The 6000-nt window shown below is 41.3% G+C and overlaps 1 protein-coding gene across 4 annotated transcripts in view; it reads left to right on the top strand.

Moving 5' to 3' along the window:
• The first annotated feature begins 436 nt into the window (after positions 1-436).
• The window catches only part of LOC110533502 (galactosylgalactosylxylosylprotein 3-beta-glucuronosyltransferase 1), a 52636-nt gene continuing 47072 nt past the window's right edge, over positions 437-6000 (top strand). For 2 of the 4 annotated variants that reach the window (XM_021617769.2, XM_021617768.2), the window contains exon 1: positions 441-876. The gene's annotated coding sequence lies outside the window, so the exon portion shown is untranslated. Of the gene's footprint in view, positions 877-6000 lie in introns of all 4 variants that reach the window. The other 2 variants (XM_036989899.1, XM_036989898.1) reach the window with 2 other exon arrangements.

Raw genomic sequence — 6000 nt, 5'->3', positions numbered from 1 at the left:
TAATAAATACCGCTACAGTATATTATGTCTGTTTTAACACATTTTAAAACAGACACATATTACACAAGTGCTTCTGAAATTATTATTGAAACAAAAACCTGATGTCTGAGAGTCAAGAGAAACCTTATCTTTTTTATTTTTTTATTTCTCTTTTTTGCCAGGCCATCCAGCCACTTTGTGCGCCAGTAGTACATGCAATCAGCTAACTCATTTCTACAAGGTGTGGGGGGTGGTCTTTGCCTGGAAAGAGATACTCCGTTAGTCCCTTATAAACACACTCACAAATGTCTCACTCCAAGGTGTCTGCCTCTCTCTCTCTCTCTCCCTCTGCCAGATTCAGCTAAGCACCAGCACTAAGAGAGAAAGAGAGCGGGAGAGATGGACAGAGGGGAGAGAGCAAGCGAGAGAGAGACAGAGAGCTCCGAGAGAGCTGAGAGAGCAAGCAAGAGAGGGAAAGAGCTGAGAGAGAGCAAGCTAGAAAGGGAGAGAGCTGAGAGAGAGGAAAAGAGAGTAAGCAAGAGAGTGCGTACTGTATACTACAGGATGTGCTGCCTTATCTATTCCCATGTCTGTATGCGTGAACCGAAGCAAGGAGTGAGCATTGGGAGTATTTTCTGCTTCTCCTTTCAGCCAGAGTGAGCATTGGCAGTATTTTCTGCTTCTCCTTTCAGCCAGGTGTTTTTCGGGGTTGAACATTTCAATAGGAATGTCAGCTACAGTGTTGGCATGAAATGAAATGTGAAAAGGCTTTGAGTCTGTCTTGGAAGTGGAACAGAGCTTGGAAACATAGGAGAGTGAACTTGATTTCATGGACTGAATTGGATTCTACGCAGCAAGGGGAACGCTGTCAGACTGGAGTTACAATTAAGACTTAAAGTAAGTTCTAATCGTCTCTCTTTCTTCATTGATGCCTCCTTTGTCCAAGTCCTTTATCACTTGGAGATGCTAGAGGTTAATCTAGTCAGTCTTTCAGTCTTGTGTTCATTGAAGGGAGTGAACCATGTACAGGTGCTGAACTCCTCCATGTCTTCTGTGTTGTTTTGTTGCCGTCACCAAAGGACATGTTGAAGACAAAAATATTATGTGTCATGGGTCTACAGTTAGCATCCTGAGTGTCATGTTCTAAACAGAAGAAACTATTTCCCTACTGAAAATGTAGATTTTTTTCCTTCTAAATATTGTGTTCCTTTGTAATAACAATGCAAACACATTTAGAGCTAAACTTGTTTAAAATGCATTTTCAGTTTCAGCAAGTTTATTGCAAATAGATTGAAAATATAGATTGTGTTTTTAACAAACTCAGCAAAAAAAAGAAATGTCCTTTTTTTCAGGACCGTGTCTTTCAAAGACACAATTCGTAAAAATCAAATAACTTCACAGATCTTCATTTTAAAGGGTTTAAACACTGTTTCCCATACAATTAATGAACATGCACCTGTGGAACTGTCTTTAAGACACTAACAGTGTCCCAGACGTGCTCAATGGGGTAAGCAATTAAGGTCACAGTAAAGAAAACATAGGACACTAAAGAGGCCTTTCTACTGGCTCTGAAAAACACCAAAAGAAAGATGGCCAGGGTCCCTGCTCATCTGTGTGAACGCGCCTTAGGCATGCTGCAAGGAAGCATGAGGCCTGCAGATGTGGCCAGGGCAATAAATTGCAATGTCCGTACTGTGAGACACCTAAGACAGCGCTACGGACAGCTGATCGTCCTCGCTGTGGCAAACCACATGTAACAACACCTGCACAGGATTGGTACATCCGAACAACACACCTGCGGGACATGTGCAAGAAGACAACTGCCCGAGTTACACCAGGAACGCACAATCCCTCCGTCAGTGCTCAGACCTTCCGGAAAAAGGCTGAAAGAGGCTGGACTGAGGGCTTGTAGGCCTGTTGTAAGGCAGGTCCTCACCAGACATCACAGGCAACAACGTCGCCTATGGACCAGACAGGACTGGCAAAAAGTGCTCTTCACTGATGAGAGGTGGTTTTGTCTCACCACGGGTGATGGTTGGATTCATGTTTATCGACGAAGGATTGAGCGTTACACCGAGGCCTGTACTCTGGAGCGGAATCGATTTGGAGGTGGAGGGCCCGTCATAGTCTGGGGCGGTGTGTCACAGCATCATCGGACTGAGCTTGTTGTCATTGCAGGCAATCTCAATGCTGTACGTTACCGGGAAGACATCCTCCTCCCTCACGTGGTACCCTTCCTGCAGGCTCATCCTGACATGACCCTCCAGCATGACAATGCCACCCGCTATACTGCTCGGTCTGTGCGTGATTTCCTGCAAGACAGGAATGTCAGTGTTCTGCCATTGCCAGCGAAGAGCCCAGATCTCAATCCCATTGAGCACGTCTGGGACCTGAGGGCTAGGGCCGCCCCCCACCCCCCACCCCCCCAGAAATGTCTGGGAACTTGCAGGTGCCTTGGTGGAAGAGTGGGGTAACATCTCACAGCAAGAACTGGCAAATGGTGGCCACACCAGATACCGACTGTTACTTTTGATTTGGACCCCCCCCCCCCCCCTTTGTTCAGGGACACATTATTCCATTTCTGTTAGTCACATGTCTGTGGAACTTGTTCAGTTTGTCTCAGTTGTTGAATCTGGTTGTGTTCATACAAATATTTACACGTTAACTTTGCTAAAAATAAATGCAGTTGACAGTGAGAGGACATTTCTTTTTTTGCTGAGTTTATTAGAATTAATCTTTTGAAAGTATTTTTGTACAAAGTGTACCGACATTGTAGGATAGATTTGAAACCATATCAGCCTTCATTAAACCTGATTTCATGTTACTTTGATCAATATATTTACTGCTTGATAAGAGCTATGCGGAAACAGATTAGGATTAATGAGTTGTAGTAGCTGTGTAGACTGTAGTCAACAGAACGTATTTGCTTTGCTCAGGTGTAATTAATCATGTTGTTCTCGGTTATCTTGACATTCTAACCTGTAAGTCTACTCCAGGGAATGAATCTATAGTTATTACCAGAGCTAACTTGCTCTCATCAAGAGTTACAGCTAGCAATGCTTGGTGACTACTGGACAACAACCCCCTATAGTCAATTACTAGCATAATAAAAAAATCCCCATAAAAAAAATCTGTCTGTTTAGGCGAGAGATATATGCATGTTTTTTTTTATTGACTCTGCCGAAGTCAGCCTTCCGCCTCTGCGATGGAAGGTGGCAGAGCTACCGTGGAGTTTGTCAGACCGGGAGGCATCCCAGAAATCTGTCTTCTCACGAAAACATTTGTAGCGTCCGATTTAGGTTACAAACTCATATGAACCCACCATCGAAAGGTGGTACCAGTTTAAAAAAATATAGAATTTTATATGAAAGTATATTCGTTTTTAAAAAAGTGCTAAATATAAACTGTACCAGTCAAAAGATCGGACACAACTACTTATTCAAGGGTTTTTCTTTATTTGTACTATTTTCTACATTGTAGAATAATAGTGAAGACATCAAAACTATGCAATAACACATATGGAATCACGTAGTAACCAAAAAAGTGTTAAACAAATCCAAATATATTTTATATTTGAGGTTCTTCAAAGTAGCCATCTTTTGCCTTGATGACAGCTTTGCACACTCTTGGCATTCTCTAAACCAGCTTCACTTGGAATGCTTTTACAAAAGTCTTGAAGGAGTTCCCACATATGCTGAGCACTTGTTGGCTGCTTTTTCTTCACTCTGCAGTCCAACTCATCCCAAACCATCTCAATTGGGTTGACGTTGGGTGATTGTGGAGGCCAGGTCATCTGATGCAGCACTTCATCTCTCTCCTTCTTGGTCAAATATCTCTTACAGCCTGGAAGTGTGTTGAGTCATTGTCCTGATGAAACACAAATGATAGTCCCACTAAATGCAATCCAGATGGATGGCGTATCAGTGCAGAATGCTGTGGTAGCCATGCTTGTTAAGTGTGCCTTGAATTCTAACTACATTGCTGACAGTGTCACCATTAAAGCACCATCACACCTCCTCCAAGCTTCACTGTGGGAACCACACATGCAGATATCATTCGTTCACCTACTCTGCGTCTCACAGACACAGCAGTTGGAACCAAAAATCGCAAATTTGGAATCATCAGACCAAAGGACAGATTTCCACCAGTCTAATGTCCGTTGCTCATGTTTCTTGGCCCAAGCAAGTCTCTTCTTTTTATTGATGTCCTTTAGTAGTGGTTTCTTCGCCGCAATTTGACCATGAAGGCCTGATTCACGCAGTCTTCTCTGAACAGATGTGAGATATGTCTGTTACTTGAACTGTGTGAAGCATTTATTTGTGCTGCAGTCTGAGGTGCAGTTAACTCTAATGAACATATCCTCGCAGGCAGAGGTAACTCTGGGTCTTCCTTTCCAATGGCGGTCCTCATGAGAGCCAGTTTCATCATAGCGCTTGATGTTTTTTGCAACCTCACTTGAAGAAACATTCAAAGTTATTTAAATTTTCCCCATTGACTGACCTTCATGTCTTAAAGTAATGATGGACTGTTGTTTTTCTTTGCTTAATTGAGCTGTTCTTGTCATAATTTGAACTTGGTCATTTATCAAATAGGGCTATCTTCTGTATACCACCCATAACCTGTCACAACACAACGGAATTGCCCGCGCCTCGTGAGTTTCGATTTGTTTACTAAACGCGCAAACAAAAGGAGGTGTTTGGACATAAATTATGAACTTTATTCGAACAAATCAAACATTTATTGTGGAACTGGGATTCCTGGGAGTGCATTCTGATGAAGATCATCAAAGGTAAGTTAATATTTATAATGCTATTTCTGACTAATATTGACTCCAACATGGCGTATATCTGTTTGGCTTGATTTGTCGTCTGAGTGCCGTACTCAGATTATGCTTTTTCCGTAAAGTTTTTTTGAAATCTGACACAGCGGTTGCATTAAGGAGAAGTTTATCTAAAGTTCCTTGTATAATAGTTGTATCTATTATCAATGTTTATTATGAGTATTTCTGTGAATTCATGTGGCTCTCTGCAAAACCACTGCATGTTTTGGAACTACTGAACATAACACGCCAATGTAAAATGAGGTTTTTGGATATAAATATTCACTTTATCGAACAAAACATACATGTATTGTGTAACATGAAGTCCTATGTGTGTCATCTGATGAAGATCATCAAAGGTTAGTGATTCATTTTATCTATATTTCTGCTTTTTGTGACAACTCTCTTTGGCTGGAAATGTCGCTGTGTTTTTCTGTGACTTGGTGGTGACCTAACATAATCGTTTGTGGAGCTTTCGCTGTAAAGCCTTTTTGAAATCAGACACTGTGGCTGGATTAACGAGAATGATATCTTTAAAATTGTGCCTAATACTTGTATGTTTGAGAAATTTGATTTATGAGATTTCTGTTTTGAATTTGGCGCCCTGCAATTTCATTGGCTGTTGGCGAGGGATTCCACTCCCAGACAGATTAATTGAAATGCATTCCAGGTGACTACCTCATGAAGCTGGTTGCGAGCACGCCATGAGTGTGCAAAGCTTTCATCAAGGCAAGTGGTGGCTACTTTGAAGAATTTAAAATATAAATTACATTTTTATTTGTTTTAAAACTTTTTTGGTTACTACATGATTCCATATGTGTTTTTTCATATGTTAGCTTCGTAGAAACCCAGCCCGGGCCCTTAGTCAGTTAATAAGGTCTATCAGTTTATTTAAGTTCCTAACTTCTGATGGAACGGAATTGTTATGTTTTTCCTTCCCCAGTCAATTTTAAACTTTCTGTGGACCTTTTGTTAAGATGGATGAACATTATTTAAACCGAGCATCCATTTTTGTAAGGAACATCATAAGCCCTACAATCCTATATGCAAACGGAATGGTCTGTCTTGTTCAGGTGTTCCAGAAGCAGTTATCAGAATTTTGTATTGATGTCAATCCTCTGTAAAACTCTGCCTACTACACTCTTTGTAAAAAAGTTGCTAAGTAGAACCATATTGGGTTCTTCAGCTTGTCTCCATAGGGG

The sequence above is a fragment of the Oncorhynchus mykiss genome, chromosome 10 (assembly GCF_013265735.2).
Source record: "Oncorhynchus mykiss isolate Arlee chromosome 10, USDA_OmykA_1.1, whole genome shotgun sequence".
NCBI classification, from domain to species: domain Eukaryota; kingdom Metazoa; phylum Chordata; class Actinopteri; order Salmoniformes; family Salmonidae; genus Oncorhynchus; species Oncorhynchus mykiss.
This window is presented reverse-complemented; position numbering and strand designations above follow the sequence as displayed.